This window comes from Coregonus clupeaformis, unplaced genomic scaffold (genome assembly GCF_020615455.1).
Source record: "Coregonus clupeaformis isolate EN_2021a unplaced genomic scaffold, ASM2061545v1 scaf0775, whole genome shotgun sequence".
In the NCBI taxonomy this organism is placed as follows: Eukaryota; Metazoa; Chordata; class Actinopteri; order Salmoniformes; family Salmonidae; genus Coregonus; species Coregonus clupeaformis.
The window spans coordinates 194,840-211,609 of NW_025534230.1; the positions used below are offsets into that span (position 1 = coordinate 194,840).

The 16,770-nt window shown below is 41.6% G+C and overlaps 1 pseudogene; it reads left to right on the forward strand.

The window, feature by feature from the left end:
• The window catches only part of LOC121553853, an 87,138-nt pseudogene that overhangs the window by 66,179 nt on the left and 4,189 nt on the right, over positions 1-16,770 (forward strand).

The following is a 16,770-nucleotide window of genomic DNA, read 5'->3' on the forward strand; positions in this document are numbered from 1 at the left end:
TAAACCTACCATTAAAATTATAAACTGATCATTTCTTTCTCAGTGGGAAACGTACAAAATCAGCAGGGGATCAAATACTTTTTTCCCTCACTGTAGATCAACAGAAGTTTCATTGTCCATAAAAGAGAGAGACATTTCCTATGATGTTTTGTGTATGTTGTCCCATTTGAGCCAATTTTGGATTCAATACACTATTTCAGGATCCCATTCATTTGGTTCATTTTTGGTGTCAGTGCTCCAATTATCAGATATGTTTGGGGATCATTTTACGCAATTTGGTCCTAACGTCTGTCTCTCTGCTTAGCTCATTTTGCTATGTTTATAATAACGTAGAGAAGATGAGGGGTGTTGATAGGACTGCTAGGTTGTTGTTGTTTTTTATCTTCTAAAGGCAGGGAAGAGAAAGCAATGATACATTTTTATATAAATGCCAGCGGTGTCAGGTCAAACTGTATGAGTTTTAATTTGAATCCATTAGTCTCCTGTGATAGTTGTTTTTAATTATTTGGGACAGAAATGATTATATGATACATTTCACAAACTTCCTGACCACATGGCATGTATCTCTCTCTCTCTCTCTCTCTCTCTCTCTCTCTCTCTCTCTCTCTCTCTCTCTCTCTCTCTCTCTCTATCTCTCTCTAGCTGGTGATAGAGATAGTGAAGTGCAAAAATATAAAAAACTATCTTTTTGAGAAACTTCAACGTTAACATTTAATTGACGTTGAAGTGTACACAAAAATCAAGGGCTGAAATGTTTCCTGATTGCGTAAGAGGGTGACAATGCACCGGCCTGTTGTTATGTTGTGCTGTGAACAAAAGGTCCAGAAGGTTGATTCTAAAGTGGGACAGTGACTATACTGAAATCAGAGCTTATATATACATAGATATAACACTTGATACATTATATTAATATAGCGTGAGGAGAGATTGGTATTAATATGTAACCAAAACACCATGGGAGTCTGCATGACTATAATGTATTAAACTGGACACCAAATATTTTTTGACTTACTTGAAAGAAATTGAATCAATGCATTACCAAAGCTGTGATTCAGTGGTGCTGTAATGTCCTTAACTGGACACTGTACCCTCATTGGACTCACTTGGTCCCTTAGAACTATTATCCCCTCCAACCATAACACCATAATGTCACTAGACAGTCTGTCAATAAAGGAGGAGGTTCCTAATCACACTGAAGCCAGACCAGGCCATAGGGAGTGCTAGAGGGACCTCAGGCTTTGTTGCGTCCTGTTAGTTCTGTCTATGTAATTAATTGATACATCAATGACAGCGTCATTATTAGAATGGGCACTTGCCTACTCTGCTTTGCCCGATGTAAATCACTTTGTGATTGGAGGGTAGCTAACATCAGCCGGTGGAAGTCAGCCTGTATTGGCTGTGTTGACATGGAGTCCCCCAGGGCTCAGTCTTCCTACCTCTGCTGATCTGGAGCGTTTGTCAACTGCAGCCCAATCAATACATACAGTGGGGAAAAAAAGTATTTATTCAGCCACCAATTGTGCAAGTTCTCCCACTTAAAAAGATGAGAGAGGCCTGTGATTTTCATCATAGGTACACGTCAACTATGACAGACAAAATGAGAATTTTTTTTCCAGAAAAATACATTGTAGGATTTTTTATGAATTTATTTGCAAATTATGGTGGAAAATAAGTATTTGGTCACCTACAAACAAGCAAGATTTCTGGCTCTCACAGACCTGTAACTTCTTCTTCTGCATCCAAAGAACACCATACCTACTGTGAAGCATGGGGGTGGAAACATCATGCTTTGGGGCTGTTTTTCTGCAAAGGGACCAGGACGACTGATCCGTGTTAAGGAAAGAATGAATGGGGCCATGTATCGTGAGATTTTGAGTGAAAACCTCCTTCCATCAGCAAGGGCATTGAAGATGAAAAGTGGCTGGGTCTTTCAGCATGACAATGATCCCAAACACACCGCCCGGGCAACGAAGGAGTGGCTTCGTAAGAAGCATTTCAAGGTCCTGGAGTGGCCTAGCCAGTCTCCAGATCTCAACCCCATAGAAAATCTTTGGAGGGAGTTGAAAGTCCGGGTTGCCCAGCGACAGCCCCAAAACATCACTGCTCTAGAGGAGATCTGCATGGAGGAATGGGCCAAAATACCAGCAACAGTGTGTGAAAACCTTGTGAAGACTTACAGAAAACGTTTGACCTGTGTCATTGCCAACAAAGGGTATATAACAAAGTATTGAGAAACTTTTGTTATTGACCAAATACTTATTTTCCACCATAATTTGCAAATAAATTCATTAAAAATCCTACAATGTGATTTTCAGGAAAAAAAATTCTCATTTTGTCTGTCATAGTTGACGTGTACCTATGATGAAAATTACAGGCCTCTCTCATCTTTTTAAGTGGGAGAACTTGCACAATTGGTGGCTGACTAAATACTTTTTTCCCCCACTGTAATAATGATGCGTTGCAATGCAAAAAATAGCTATTATATGTATTGTGCTGAGGGGATAGGAAAGAGAAGCTGTAACATATTACACAGTAATACTGTATGTCCTTTTGATCCAAATCAAATAAAATTGTATGTATCACATGCTTCGTAAACAGCAGTTGTAGACTAACAGTGAAATGCTTACTTACGGGCCCTTTCCAACAATGCGGAGAGAAAAATATAGAAAAATAATAATAAATACACAATGAGTAACGATAACTTGGCTGTATACGCAGAGTACCAGCACCAAGTTGACGGGCAGGTGTAGGAGATAATTGAGGTAGATATGTACATATACAGTAGGTAGAGGTAAAGTGTTGATAGTGATCACATTCTGTATGTGATTTGTTATAGTGGTTATGGCTATGAACGGCGTAGAGAAGATAACTGTCTACCAGCGTTCTGGTTCAACCCATCTGTTGTATCAAGGAGCTGCAGCCAAGGACAGAACTACCTCAACAGCACAGGGTGAGTTGCACATAGGGACACTATTTTGTAGCGTTTCTATGTTGTCTATTCTAAGTGAAGGCAACCCTTCTGTATATTTCTGCTGAATGAAAGGTCAAATATTTTTCTGTGTTTTAAGAATGTTTTCCATTTCATTTTGTAAAGCATTATGTTGGTTATAATATGTTAAAAAGCCTGAATAGGTATAACACATTCCAAAAGAGAACTACAAAAACACATTAAAGCTTACAGTGGCTACGGTATCGCTCTGTATAGGTTGGCCAATGCTTCATAATCTTCCCATCTTCCCACTGTAATGAAACACTGTCAGGGTGTCACACCCACTGGCACGGCTCCTAGTGTGAATAGTGATATTGGCTATTTAGGCCTGAGTCATTCACCAGACAGTAGATCTATACTGAGTGACATAGTGTACTGCTGAGTTGTCCATGTGGTCAAGAAGTTTGTGAAATGTATTATAAAATAATTTCAAAAACGACTACCACAGGACACTAATGGAAGTGAAGAATCCTCATGGCATCGCGTCTTATGCATTCGGAAAATCCTTCGCTCCCGTTGAATTCAGACTTTAATTTATATTCATGAAGCCCAAGATGGTAGTATTTCTTGGGGAGAGCAAATGGCCTAAAACGAAAAGGATTGAGGGAGGTGGAAGCCAGTTTGATGTTTTGAGAGAGGGACAGGATCTGTAGTGTCACACGTCAAGATTTCATTATCACAAAGTGACCTTATAGCATGTCCTTATAGGTATGACACACCGTCAGCACGACAGCACTGACATCACACCGTTTACACCATCCTTTGTGTGTTGACATTCATCTGAACAAGAGTCCTGTACACAGTCCTGCTAACAAAACCCCTTATTGTCAACCAGCACTGCTGTCCAGACCATGACGCTTACCCTATTATGCGTTTTGGATTTGTTGGCCCTCTGAGTCACACACGGACCCATGGACACAAAGCATGACATTTAGCCAGCAGTCCAGCATCAGTCTCATGCAGATTAGCTAGTGATCCCAGGACACCTCGATAGAGAACTAGAAGTGTCCAGAGAGTGTCAACAAAGGACACTGACAAAAGTCTGAATGACATCGACGCCACCGTAGACCTAAGTGCCATTCCGAGTGCCATTTTGGCAAAGGATTGTGGGCCATTACAGTTCCACACAATAGCCGCCACTGTTATCCCTTTTTTCCCATTCTATTCTACCTTTCTTTATTCGGCTTATTCATAGTTTATCATTTTCTGGATACAATGGTGTGAAATATACCCCCAGAAGCCTTTCCCCACACACAGCCAGCCCACCCATGTTTTCACACTCTGCTGCGCTTGAAAAGAAGCAAAACAGATAGTGAATAAGGAGAGAGAGAGAGCGAGAGAGAGAAATGGATTTTGCAGTTTGTTGTTGTTGTGTTTGTTGCTGGACCGGAGCCCCCTCGTGCTAATGCAGTGTTACAATTAAGGATCCCAATTGCATTGCGTTACAATGTGCCACGGGGAGGCTGGGAGTTAGTTGTGCTTGCTCTCAGGGTACGGGCGGGATAAGTGGGAGAGTTGTGGTGTGTGTGTATGTGTGTGTGTGTGTGTGTGTGTGTGTGTGTGTGTGTGTGTGAGTGTTGAAACTAGGGAAGTGCCAGATGTAACCCCCCTGAGTAGACCTGCTACAGATACTGTAGTGGCAGAGCAGGGAGGGTCTCATACACATTAGCTCTCTTACACACACAGAGAGAGAGAGAGAGAGAGAGAGAGAGAGAGAGAGAGAGAGAGACACACATACATCTCATTAGCAGAAACAGACAAACACACTGCTCTCACGGCTGGGCAGAATATGATGTTTTGGCTAGTGCTGACTTCTTGTGTCTGTGTGTGAATGTAGCCCGGCAGTCCGTTGACTAGTGTACCTGCCACCCTACTGTCTCTTGATAACTACACTGCCTCAACCTCCCTGTGTCTCTCTCTCTCCATCACACACACATACTCACACCACAGGAGCCAGACACTCCCAGTGGTGTTATGTAACATGTCAGACTCAGGATGCACGCTAATGTAGATGTGTCACAACACCAGCTGCTGGACTTTTGACAAAAACAAAGAATGATGCCCTGCCTGTGTCCATGCATGCTGAGTGCTGATTACTGAGTGGGACTGTGGTTTTGGGGCATCGTATTGAACCCCATTTCAACAATGATATGTATTTAAGTCTAGAATAAACACAAGTACAAGCATCTGGCTGGGCACTCAAATACAATGGATGTATTTTTATTATTTTTTTATAATTATGAACTTTCTTTATTTTTTATTTTTTTTGTCTTTCTTTCTTTCTTTCTTTCTTTCTTTCTTTCTTTCTTTCTTTCTTTCTTTCTTTCTTTCTTTCTTTCTTTCTTTCTTTCTTTCTTTCTTTCTTTCTTTCTTTCTTTCTTTCTTTCTTTCTTTCTTTCTTTCTTTCTTTCTATAGTTCTTACTTTACTTGCTTTCCAGGGTGACTCAATGAGAACCAAGCTCCATGTTACATGTACTGTACGTCACCTCTATACATTCATCTATTGTCTCAGGGCTATTCAATTCCCGCCATCGAGGACTGAAGTACTTCTGGTTTTCGTTTGTACTGCACCTGGTAGATAATTGGTCAGTTACTGTGACGTCGGCCATTGATTGGCCAGAGTAGTCGCTCACCTGGTGACCCAGGTCTGGATCAGTCTCTGATTGGAGGGAAAGGATGGAAAACAACAGTGAAGTGGTTCTCAAGGATCATAATTGAATATCTCAATGCCTCATATTTCTCTGTAAATAACCACCTTACTAAGTATACAGCAGTGTACAATGGAGCCAGTTATAGGCAAAGTACCAGAATGCTTTCCACATAGTACAGCACATTGATTCTCTCTTGCTCTTCTCATCTTGTAATGAACAAGCCAAATGTCAAGTAAAAAATTGTGACAAATATAACATGCTTATGTCTAAAAGGCATCAAGAATTATCCAGCTCTTTGCGGTGCAGTGTTTGAATTGCCCCTTCGTCTCTTGATTTGAACATCGAGGCTTTCGTCAATTTGTGAAGGTGCCATTTAAATGTTGTCTCTAGTCGCCACGACACTTTCAATCAGTGTACTTTCATTTTTCTGATGGCATTGATTCTGCTGGTGTTTTTTTCTCCATGGTTTGGTACATTTTGAGGTCATTTACAGGGGAGAGAGCGTGCAGGCGATGCTTTTAGCGATGTGCCAAGCACGATGCCGCCACAGATTTCCAATTTGAATATTTTTAACACCAAACACAGTTTATGGAGCCTGTCTAATTGACTCACACACAAACACATACACACATGTATAAGGATAAAGATTAGTCTCAGTTAAAGAGGATGAGAGTTAACAGAAGCCCAGGCGGAGACGTACACGCCAGAGTGCCGAGTCACACCACTGTCAGCCAGAGTTTTACCATGAAAATACGGTGTTATATTTAGTCATTTTAGCAGACGCTCTTATCCAGAGCGACTTACAGTTAGTGAGTACATACATTTTTCATACTATACTATTTTTCATACTTCAGCTATAGGAAACTTCACCGCTTAGATGACGGTAATGCCACGTTACCCACGTCAGCTTCCATTACGGTCTTAGCATGGCAGACCACAGTATTACTCACAAGGTATCATGACAAAAACATGACAACGTCAACGTGTTTTAAGTCTAGAATAAATCTTGTTCTTCAAGTAAATTCCATCAAAACTATAAAACATTATGACATTTATGACATTTATTGAGTAAGATTTCATTCAACTTCCCTTTTCAGCTAAAGTAGTCTTATTGAAAAGAAGATCCCACACACTACCCCAGTGATAATGATAAGTGATACTGGCAAGCACAGTGTGAGGGATCTTCTTGTCTCTAATTCATAATTTAAGGAGGTTGCTATTTATTTTTTCCCCACGCCCCTGTAAAACTAATATTTGGACATGCCAGTGCTTTTCATTTTTAAGCCAAAAATAATCTAAAAATAGTATTTCAATGTGCGAGTGCTTTTCATATTGTAAAGTGGGTAGTCTGAAACAATATCCATGTAATTACAATCAGTACTGGGTCTGAATCATCCAATGCTGAGTCTGAATCATCCAATGCTGAGTCTGAATCATCCAATACTGAGTGTGAATCATCCAATAAAGAGTCTGAATCATCCAATACTGAGTCTGAATCATCCAACACTGAGTCTGAATCATCCAATACTGTGTCTAAATCATCCAAAACTGAGTCTGAATCATCCTCTGTGTTTGTATCAGGTCCTGTGGAACATGTCCAGCTGCTAGCTCCGTTTGTGGCCATCAAGAACAAGGAAGTAAACCTAACAGCAGTGGTCTGGCCAATCCACTCCAGGACCCTCAGCTACTTCTGGTGGCTTGGGAACAGCACTGAGGTAAACTGGACTTAAAACACTTGGTGTACAGAGAAGAGGGCCTAGAACCGAGCCCTGTGGGACTCCAGTAGTGAGACCACATTGTGCAGACACAGATCCTCTTCTGATGTTGTGTATAGTATACAGTATACTGTATCTGGGGTACCAACTGTACAACATTAGTAGAGGTAAACTGACACTATTCAAAAGGGGTCTTACCCTATAATGCCATATACTGTACATGTACTGCAGTGGTGGCTGGTGTCATTTTAATTAAATCAGAGGACGGGATTATTGTAATGGTTGGAATGGAATAAATGGAACAGCATTTAACACATCAAAGACATGGTTTCCATTCCAGTTCCATTCCACTTCAACCATTACTATGAGCTGTCCTCCCTTCAGTAGACTCCACTGATGTATATATGGGGTATACATGATGTCTATGGTATTAGGTACATTGACCTCTTCTCTGATGGAAGGTGGCTATGATAGAGGCGGAGCAGTCTCTGATCTTGTATTTTGTTCAGACATCTTGTTAGTATGTCATAAGTTATTACCTTAGCTGCATTGGTTCTAGGTCTTATGGGGAGGATGTTTTTTGTAGGGTTTTACGCAAGTCAGAAGTTCTGACTACTCTAAGTGAGAAGTTCAAGGAGAAGTTGTTATCATCTGAAATGTTTTTTTTTTTTCATGTTCCGGGGTTTTAGGTAAAGGTTTTAGGTGAAGGGTTGATGACCGGATCAAAGTGTGATCATCCATTTTGTCCATGTTCCCTCTTCCTCCAGCTGGTAATCAGCTTAGATGGCAGCATCTCGTACACCTTCACCAGCGAGGAAATGAACACTGTTACGGTCCAAATGTCTTCAGCCAACGCCATACTGCAAGACAGCAAGACAAGACGATAGCAGTCCAAGGTAAGGATCAGTACTACATCTCTCTCTCTCTCTCTCTCTCTCTCTCTCTCTCTCTCTCTCTCTCTCTCTCGGATCTCCCTAATCAAATTATTCTGCTTGATGTAATGCTAATTAGCACATCTAGCAGCCATCTCACTTGGTATGCAACATTTGAGGGTACTTTACATTTGAATATGTTAGGATATTGTCGAAGAGGACATTACCCCAATTATCTAAGAAAACACTTGTACGAGCAATCATCTCCCCTTGTCAAACCATGAACACGCACACGCACACGCACACAATCACACACACCGACATCTCTGTCATCTTTCCCACCCATCAGAAGACAGTTAGAGGAGGGACACAACCAGAACAAATAACAGTGGGGAATGAGGAGGATACCTTGAGAATAATGCACCTAGATCAGGAGCTGAATTAACGGTCTGTTTCTGTTTCTCCCCTGGGTCTCTCTCTCTCTCTCTGACAGAGTTCTTCAAATCTCTGCTTTTATCTTTCTCCCCTAATCTGGACGAGTTCAACCCTGACGTCCCCGAGTGGAGACAGGATGTGGGGAGAGTCATTAAGAAGGCTCTGCTCCAAGTAAGTGAATTCCTTCCTTCTCTCTTTTTCTCCCTCTCTCTCGTATCTTTCTATCCACTCAGACGCTTCGGCGTTGGCCCTCGGGCTGTCCTGTGATTCGTTATCACACAGGTGTGAGAGGCTTGGCTTCTTTTTCCCCCCTTGAGGTAGCTTGATGAGCACTAATAATTTATTTTCAGAAATCGGAGAAATGAAATGCGTTCTTCAGAATTAGCCTGGAATGAAGGAGATCTTAGCCATTACCGGGGCACTGGATGTGCGTAGTATCTGCGGAGGAGAGCAGGCACTGATATGTCATAGTTAAGTGTGTTATTCTTCCACTTCGAGTGGAGGTTAAGGCCTATAGCATGCAACTTGTGGTCTTTCTGTATCTTCACCAACTCCACAGTGGATTTGACATGTGAGGCGAGCTAGGCTGAGAGCCAGTGGAGGGAGCTACTGTGATAGAGGTCAGGGTGAGGCTTTGTGAGGGATAAAGTGCACTTTGTTACCTGGGAGCCTGGGAGCCATATACTATGTTCATGGCAGTATAGTATAGCACCAGCCAATTGAATTGTGTTGAACTGAGGGGCCCACTCAGTTATAGAAAGCTATAGCTCTAGTTGAGCTATTAATTGCTAGCCTCAATAGACTGTTACAGCACCTCTTTTCATACAGGAAGTTTTGTTATACAACCTTTTAGGACCTATAGTAGATACATTATACAGTATATGGGTCTCAGGTTTCTATTGAGTTTATGAACACTAGTTCATCTGCTCCATATGCAGTTTATTGCTTTCAAACCATCCCTTCTTTCACTCTTTCACCCTTTCTCTGAAAGGAAATCATAGTAAGGACTATTCATCCATGTACTGCTAGAGTTTACATAGGGTTCATAGTCTAGATATTGTGCAACAACCACTATACAAAGTGTTATTACAGTCCATTAAGCTGCAGTGTTGCAGTACTACAGTACAGCTCTATGGCTGACAATAGTGAGAGTCAGGCAGGGCTGCACTTTTTCTCCTCAGCTATTTCCAACCCACCACCTCATAGAGGTTTGAATGGGGAGTTCAGTAATAGAGGCTATTTGAAGTTATTTTCAGAAGTCATTCCATCTTCGGTTTCTCCGGCTTCTTCTTTCCTCCCCTTGCGGTACATGGAAGATGGCTGGAGGCTCCCTCTCAGGTTCCAGACAGTGATTGATGGCAAATTCATATCATTTCATGTTTCGCGGAAGCCCCCCGCTGGTTTCACCACCACCTGTTAATGCACCTCTCAGTGTGGTGCAAGAGGTTAACATGTCCTCTTTCTTCCCCAATAGAGTGCACTTCTTCTGGGCATCCCTTTCTTGCTCTCGCCCCCCTTTCCTTTCCTGGGTAACGACAGAATGAAATGGTAGTTATAGGTGAATCATCATAACCTATTTATCACAACAATGTTGGAAATAATGCACTATGGAAGGAGTTATGAAGATAGAATAACCCAGTATCGTCATAGTTCATAGTTACGGTCAAATTCACGACAAAAGAAAAACAGAATCCATGTCATGGTGTGTTTACAATAGTAATTAGTAATTGACCACTGTTTCATCTTATTTATTTAGCGTTGCATACAGTAAGATTGTGAGGAAGCCGCACCAAAAGCCTTTGCTGTTCAAATATTAAAGCGACAAGATACAGCGCTGCAGAGGTCTTTTCTCAGCCAAATTTGGGCTTGGACATAATTCCCTCCTAAAAGCTCACTCATCTGACTCAGTCTGACTCACCTTCTCCCCTCCCTTAATCCAGATCAGATGTTTCACTCCAGCCAATGAGTTTGGGGGACATAAAATGCCAGTGCTACCCAAGCACACAGAGCCAGAAGGCTTTTTAGACTAATGAGTGATCGCAAAGAGAACAAACCGGCCTGAGTGTATTGATTTTTACAGGGTCTATTGCATCCCATCCCCTTCCCTATACCTCTCCTTTCCTTCTATGCCTCTTTACTCTCATTGTGAGTGATTCCTTTGCTCTCTATTTGTCCACTATTTTGCTACTCAAATAGTGACTTCAAGTCTTGATAATTTATGCTCTTAAAGTGTATGTGACTTGCAGACTACGCCACTCCATTGTCCGCCGATAGCCCTATAGAGAACCCATAAAAACAGTAGTGGATTTTAAAATGGACACTGATTGCTGGTTGGAACCCCATGCTTCGCTGGTAATCTGAAGTGGATGAAGGCCATTATTTGAAAAAAACATTTAGTCATAGCTATTTTGAAGGCATGGAAAAACAGTTGTTTGTCAAGACATACTTTTCCCATCAAGAAATAAATACTGTACACTTTCGCGAAAACATGGAGGCCATATCTCAGACTGCCCATCTTAATCTTGTATTTTTATTGGCCAGTCCGAGATATGGCTTTTCTTTGCAACTCTGCCTAGAAGGTCAGCATCCCGGAGTCGCCTCTTCACTGTTGACGTTGAGACTGGTGTTTTGTGGGTACTATTTAATGAAGCTGCCAGTTGAGGACCTGTGAGGGATCTGTTTCTCAAACTAGACACTCTAATGTATTTGTCCTCTTGCTCAGTTGTGCACCGGGGCCTCCCACTCCTCTTTCTATTCTGGTTAGAGCCAGTTTGCGCTGTTCTGTGAAGGGAGTAGTACACAGCGTTGTACGAGATCTTCAGTTTCTTGGCAATTTCTCGCATGGAATAGCCTTCATTTCTCAGAAGAAGAATAGACTGATGAGTTTCAGAAGAAAGTCATTTGATTCTGGCATTTTGAGCCTGTAATCGAAACCAAAATTGCTGATGCTCCAGATACTCAACTAGTCTCAAGAAGGCCAGTTTTATTGTTTCTTTAATCTGCACAACCGTTTTCAGCTGTGCTAACATAATTGCAATAGGGTTTTCTAATGATCAATTAGCCTTTTAAAATGATGAACTTGGATTAGCAAACACAACGTTCCATTGGAACACAGGACTGATGGTTGCTGAAAATGGGCCTCTGTATGCCTATGTAGATATTCCATAAAAAATCAGCCGTTTCCAGTTACAGAAGCCATTTACAACATTACCAATGTCTGCACTGTATTTTTGATCAATGTGATGTTATTTTAATGGACAAACAAATTGCTTTTCTTTCGAAAACAAGGACATTTCTAAGTGACCGCAAACTTTTGAACGGTAGTGAATATATAGTGCTACTTCTATAAATTGATTATAGAAGAGTCTTGTGTATTAAATGGTAGGCTAGCTAATGTTTGTGGTTAGCATATGGATGTTAGATACACATATCATGAAAAGTAATCTTCTAAAATACATATCATTAGCGTGGTTCATATGTTCTCATGTAAATACACTTAATACTAGTCATCGTTTGTAAAAAATGTAACAATTTAAGAGCCAAAAGACAAGATAGCCAAGTCGCTATCTTGTCTCATTGACTTAGCTACATACAAAGTTAGCTAGCTTAGCTTGGCTACACTCATATGAAAGGGACAATCTCACACATTTTTCACTTGGTCAAAACACTTAAATTATACAAATTATACATCATTACAATTTTGATAAATATGTTATCTCTAGATAAAAACAAAACCATGCTTATAAATGTTACAAACCTGAAAACAGGATGAATAAGGAGACACGGACAATTGACATTTTTCCACTGGGCTTCTCTTCCTGCTCTTCCAAAATATGAGGCTCGTGCATGCAGTTAAAATGTTGAATGTCTCCCCCTAGTGGTAGCGCTAAGTATATAATATAATATATAATATGCCATTTAGCAGACGCTTTTATCCAAAGCGACTTACAGTCATGCGTGCATACATATATTTTTTTTGTGTATGGGTGGTCCCGGGGATCGAACCCACTACCTTGGCGTTACAAGCGCCGTGCTCTACCAGCTGAGCTCCAGAGGACCAAGTATACATGTATATAATGTTGTGAACAAACAAACTTTGATTCTAAAATATGGAACATTTTAGTTGTTGTAAAGATAATAATATAAGCCAGATAGGCCTATTACATACATGACCATATGTCAGTCATAAGTTCCAAAGAGGGTGTTTTGTCCTTCTCCTGCATTCTTCCCAGTCATCAGCGACAGAGCATTGGGCTAGGCACATGTTTGACATCAATGTGTGTACAATTACAATGGTAATAGAATGGCCAATTTTAGGAAATGTTATATAACATACTATATACAAGTAGAATCGATTGGTTTGCCTTGTGTGGTAGGTTTTGTGGGCTTTGACACTCTTATATAGATGTCATAACTAGCCATAAAATATTGCAATATATGTCACAACACGTCTAAATATGTGTCATGACAGTGTCGTGACAATGTTATGACAGGTTATGTCAACTGTTATGACATATTATGACATGGTTATAACCGCATCATAACGTGTTATGACGCTAGATGTCAAATAAAGTGTTACCGAAAAAGAAAGTAGTATTAATGCTGAATTGTCATCTTTTGGTTTGGTAGCATTGTTTACCTGTAGGTTGTACTGGGTTATTACCACATGTTGATCAAGCCCAACGCTATTTCATTGTCACCTCCCTCTCCTTTGCTTTCAAACATGTTAAATATGTATATAATCTAAGGGCAGTGTTTTTGACTGTAGACTAAGAATGCCATACAAGTATGAACATATTGTAACAGTATTGCCCATTGTCAACAGGTGTCAGACTTTCAAGAGGATCAGCTATTGGTTGCAGTGTTTCCAGGTGTGCCAACGTCCACTGAGCTCTTTCTGTTACCACACAAGAACCAATCAGAGGGCAGGAAAAAGAGCGAGGAGGAGCTAAAGCAGGTATGGGACAGTTAGATTGGACGCTGACATTTTGAGTGTCATTGTAATTCTGTCATGGCATATATGACAAAGTGTTTCCAATCCTTCACGTCAATTCACCCAATAGGATAATTACATTGTCATGGCTGAAATGACACACATCCACATTAATTATATGCACCCAAGTCTGACAATTGAGACAATTGAACCAATGTGGTGGGTGTCATGACAAGATGGCAAATATTATTTAATTATGCAGTGTGTGTGAATTGAAAGAGCTGTAAAGGGTGACAATTGTTTGACAAAATTATGCTTCTTTCATCTCCTTCAACAGATCTCTGAGATACTTGCCAGCGCTCTGGACCAGAATCTGGTGGAGTTTGAGCTAAAGCCAGGAGAAAGAGTAATCGTTTACATCACACAGCTAACTTTGGGTAAGGAAAAAAGTTAGCATCAAGATAATTACATAAATTAACTGTATGTACTTGCATGAGAAATCATTATTTTCTCTACATATTCTCCTGTTTTTTAGCTGTATTTGTTTATTTTTGTGATGTCATAAATGCAATTTAATTTACTGGAGATAATCTCTTCATAAGCCATATTTGGATAGCATAAACCAAAAATTTTTTGTTCTGTATTTATGTATGACGATTGGAGGAGGACATGGGAGGAAAGGGAGGGTTGATTTTATTTTAAGTGGAACTCCTTGAGACAAGGGAACTTTTATATCAGCGATCAAGATGCCCAACATCTGTTCACTGTCTTTTACAGCCATCCAACCACAAAATGAGTGTTACACTGAGTATAATTATGTTGATTATTTAGTCCTTGAGAAAAGGACAAAAAAAGAGAAGTTTGATTATAAATGCATGCAGAATTCAGAATCGCCTCAAAATAATCCTCAACATTACACAAGTTTGAGTGTTGGCTTGAAATGAGACAAATAAATAACTACTCTTGGCTGCAATTAAAATGATTGGCCGGTGTCCACCCAGAAACAACACAAAACCTGCTTCACAATGGAAAATATTCTCAGTTGAGAGTATTGAATGGATACAGAGCAGTAGTCCAGCCTCCTTCTATATACCTCTACAACACCACACTTACTACAGCAGCTGGGTCCACATGGAAGAGTAGAGGGTTAAAGTTTGAAGTGCCCTTACATAAAAGCCACATGATTTCACGTGGAAAATGCATAAAACATGACATTTCTCATGTGAAAACGTGTTTTTGGAACACTTCACATGTGAAGTTAATGTGGGTGTTGGGGTTGGAGAGAGGATTGCTCAAAGCTCTCTGGTCATAGATGATGGTGATTGAAGACTTACATTTTTACATTTACGTCATTTAGCAGACGCTCTTATCCAGAGCGACTTACAGTTAGTGAATACATTTTTTTTTTTTTATACTGGCCCCCCGTGGGAATCAAACCCACAACCCTGGCGTTGCAAACGCCATGCTCTATCAACTGAGCTACATCCCTGCCGGCCATTCCCTCCCCTACCCTGGACGACGCTGGGACAATTATGCGCCGCCCATGAGTCTCCCGGTCGCGGCCGGCTGCGACAGAGCCTGGATTCGAATCAGGATCTCTAGTGGCACAGTTAGCACTGCGATGCAGTGGCTTAGACCACTGCGCCACTCAGGAGTACAATGCAGATAGACTTCACAGGTCTAGCCACATAATCCCAGTGAGAACATATAGTCTTGAGCTGGCTGTCTGTGGCTTAAAGGGCTGGGTATACACAACGCAAGTCGGCGGGTGCTGAATTTTAAAGTGTGTGTGTGGGTGTGTGTGTCTGTGTGTCAAGTGTGTGGTGTGTGTGTGTCTCACCTTAGAAAAGCTGGGAAGAGCCTTCAAGCTGCTTCAGAAAAGTCATCAACATCACAGGCCGCCTCTCAGAGCTGGGGCTGGATAAAAATACAAAATAGAAAATATATTGTGCTCTACCTTCAAATCAAATCAAATTGTATTTGCCACATGCGCCGGATACCTTACAGTGAAATGCTTACTTACAAGCCCTTAACCAACACTGCAGTTCTAAGAATAATAAGTGTCAAGTAAAGAAATAGATAAGTACAAAATAAATAATGAAAGAGCAGCAGTAAAATAAAATAACAGTAGGGAGGCTATAAACAGGGGGTACCGGTACAGAGTAAATGTGCAGGGGCACAGGTTAGTCGAGGTAATATAGGTCATATGTACATGTGGGTAGAGTTAAAGTGACTATGCATTGTTAATAAACAGAGAGTAGCAGCAGCGTAAAAGAGGGGGTGGGGTGGGGGGACAATGCAGATAGTCTGGTTAGCCATGATTAGCTGATCAGGAGTCTTATGGCTTGGGGGTAGAAGCTGTTATGAAGCCTTTTGGTCCTAGACTTGGCGCTCCGGTACCGCCTGCCGTGCGGTAGCAGAGAGAACAGTCCATGACTAGGGTGGCTGGAGTCTTTGACAATTTCTAGGGCCTTCCTCTAACACCGCCTGGTATAGAGGTCCTGGTACTGGGCCATACGCACTACCCTATCTGTAGTGCCTTGCGGTCGGAGGCCGAGCAGTTGCCGTACCAGGCAGTGATGCAACCAGTCAGGATGATCTCGATGGTGCAGCTGTAGAACTTTTTGAGGATCTGAGGACCCATGCCATGTCTCCTGAGAATAGGCTTTGTCGTGCCCTCTTCACGACTGTCTTGGTGTGTTTGGACCACGATAGTTTGTTGGTGATGTGGACACCAGGGAACTTGAAGCTCTCAACCTGTTCCACTACAGCCCTGTCGATGAGAATGGGGGCATGCTCAGTCCTCTTTTTTTTCCTGTAGTCCACAATCATCTCCTTTGTCTTGAGGGAGAGGTTGTTATCCTGGCACCACACTGCCAGGTCTCTTACCTCCTCCCTATAGGCTGTCTCATCGTTGTCTGTGATCAGGCCTACCACTGTTGTGTCGGCGGCAAACTTAATGATGGCGTTGGAGTCGTGCCTGGCCATGTGGTCATGGGTGAACAGGGAATACAGGAGGCGACTGAGCACGCACCCCTGAGGGGCCAACGTGTTGAGGATCAGCGTGGCAGATGTGTTGTTACCTACCCTTACCACCTGGGGGCGGCCCGTCAGAAAGTCCAGGATCCAGTTGCAGAGGGAGGTGTTTAGTCCCAGGGTCCTTAGCTTAGTGAT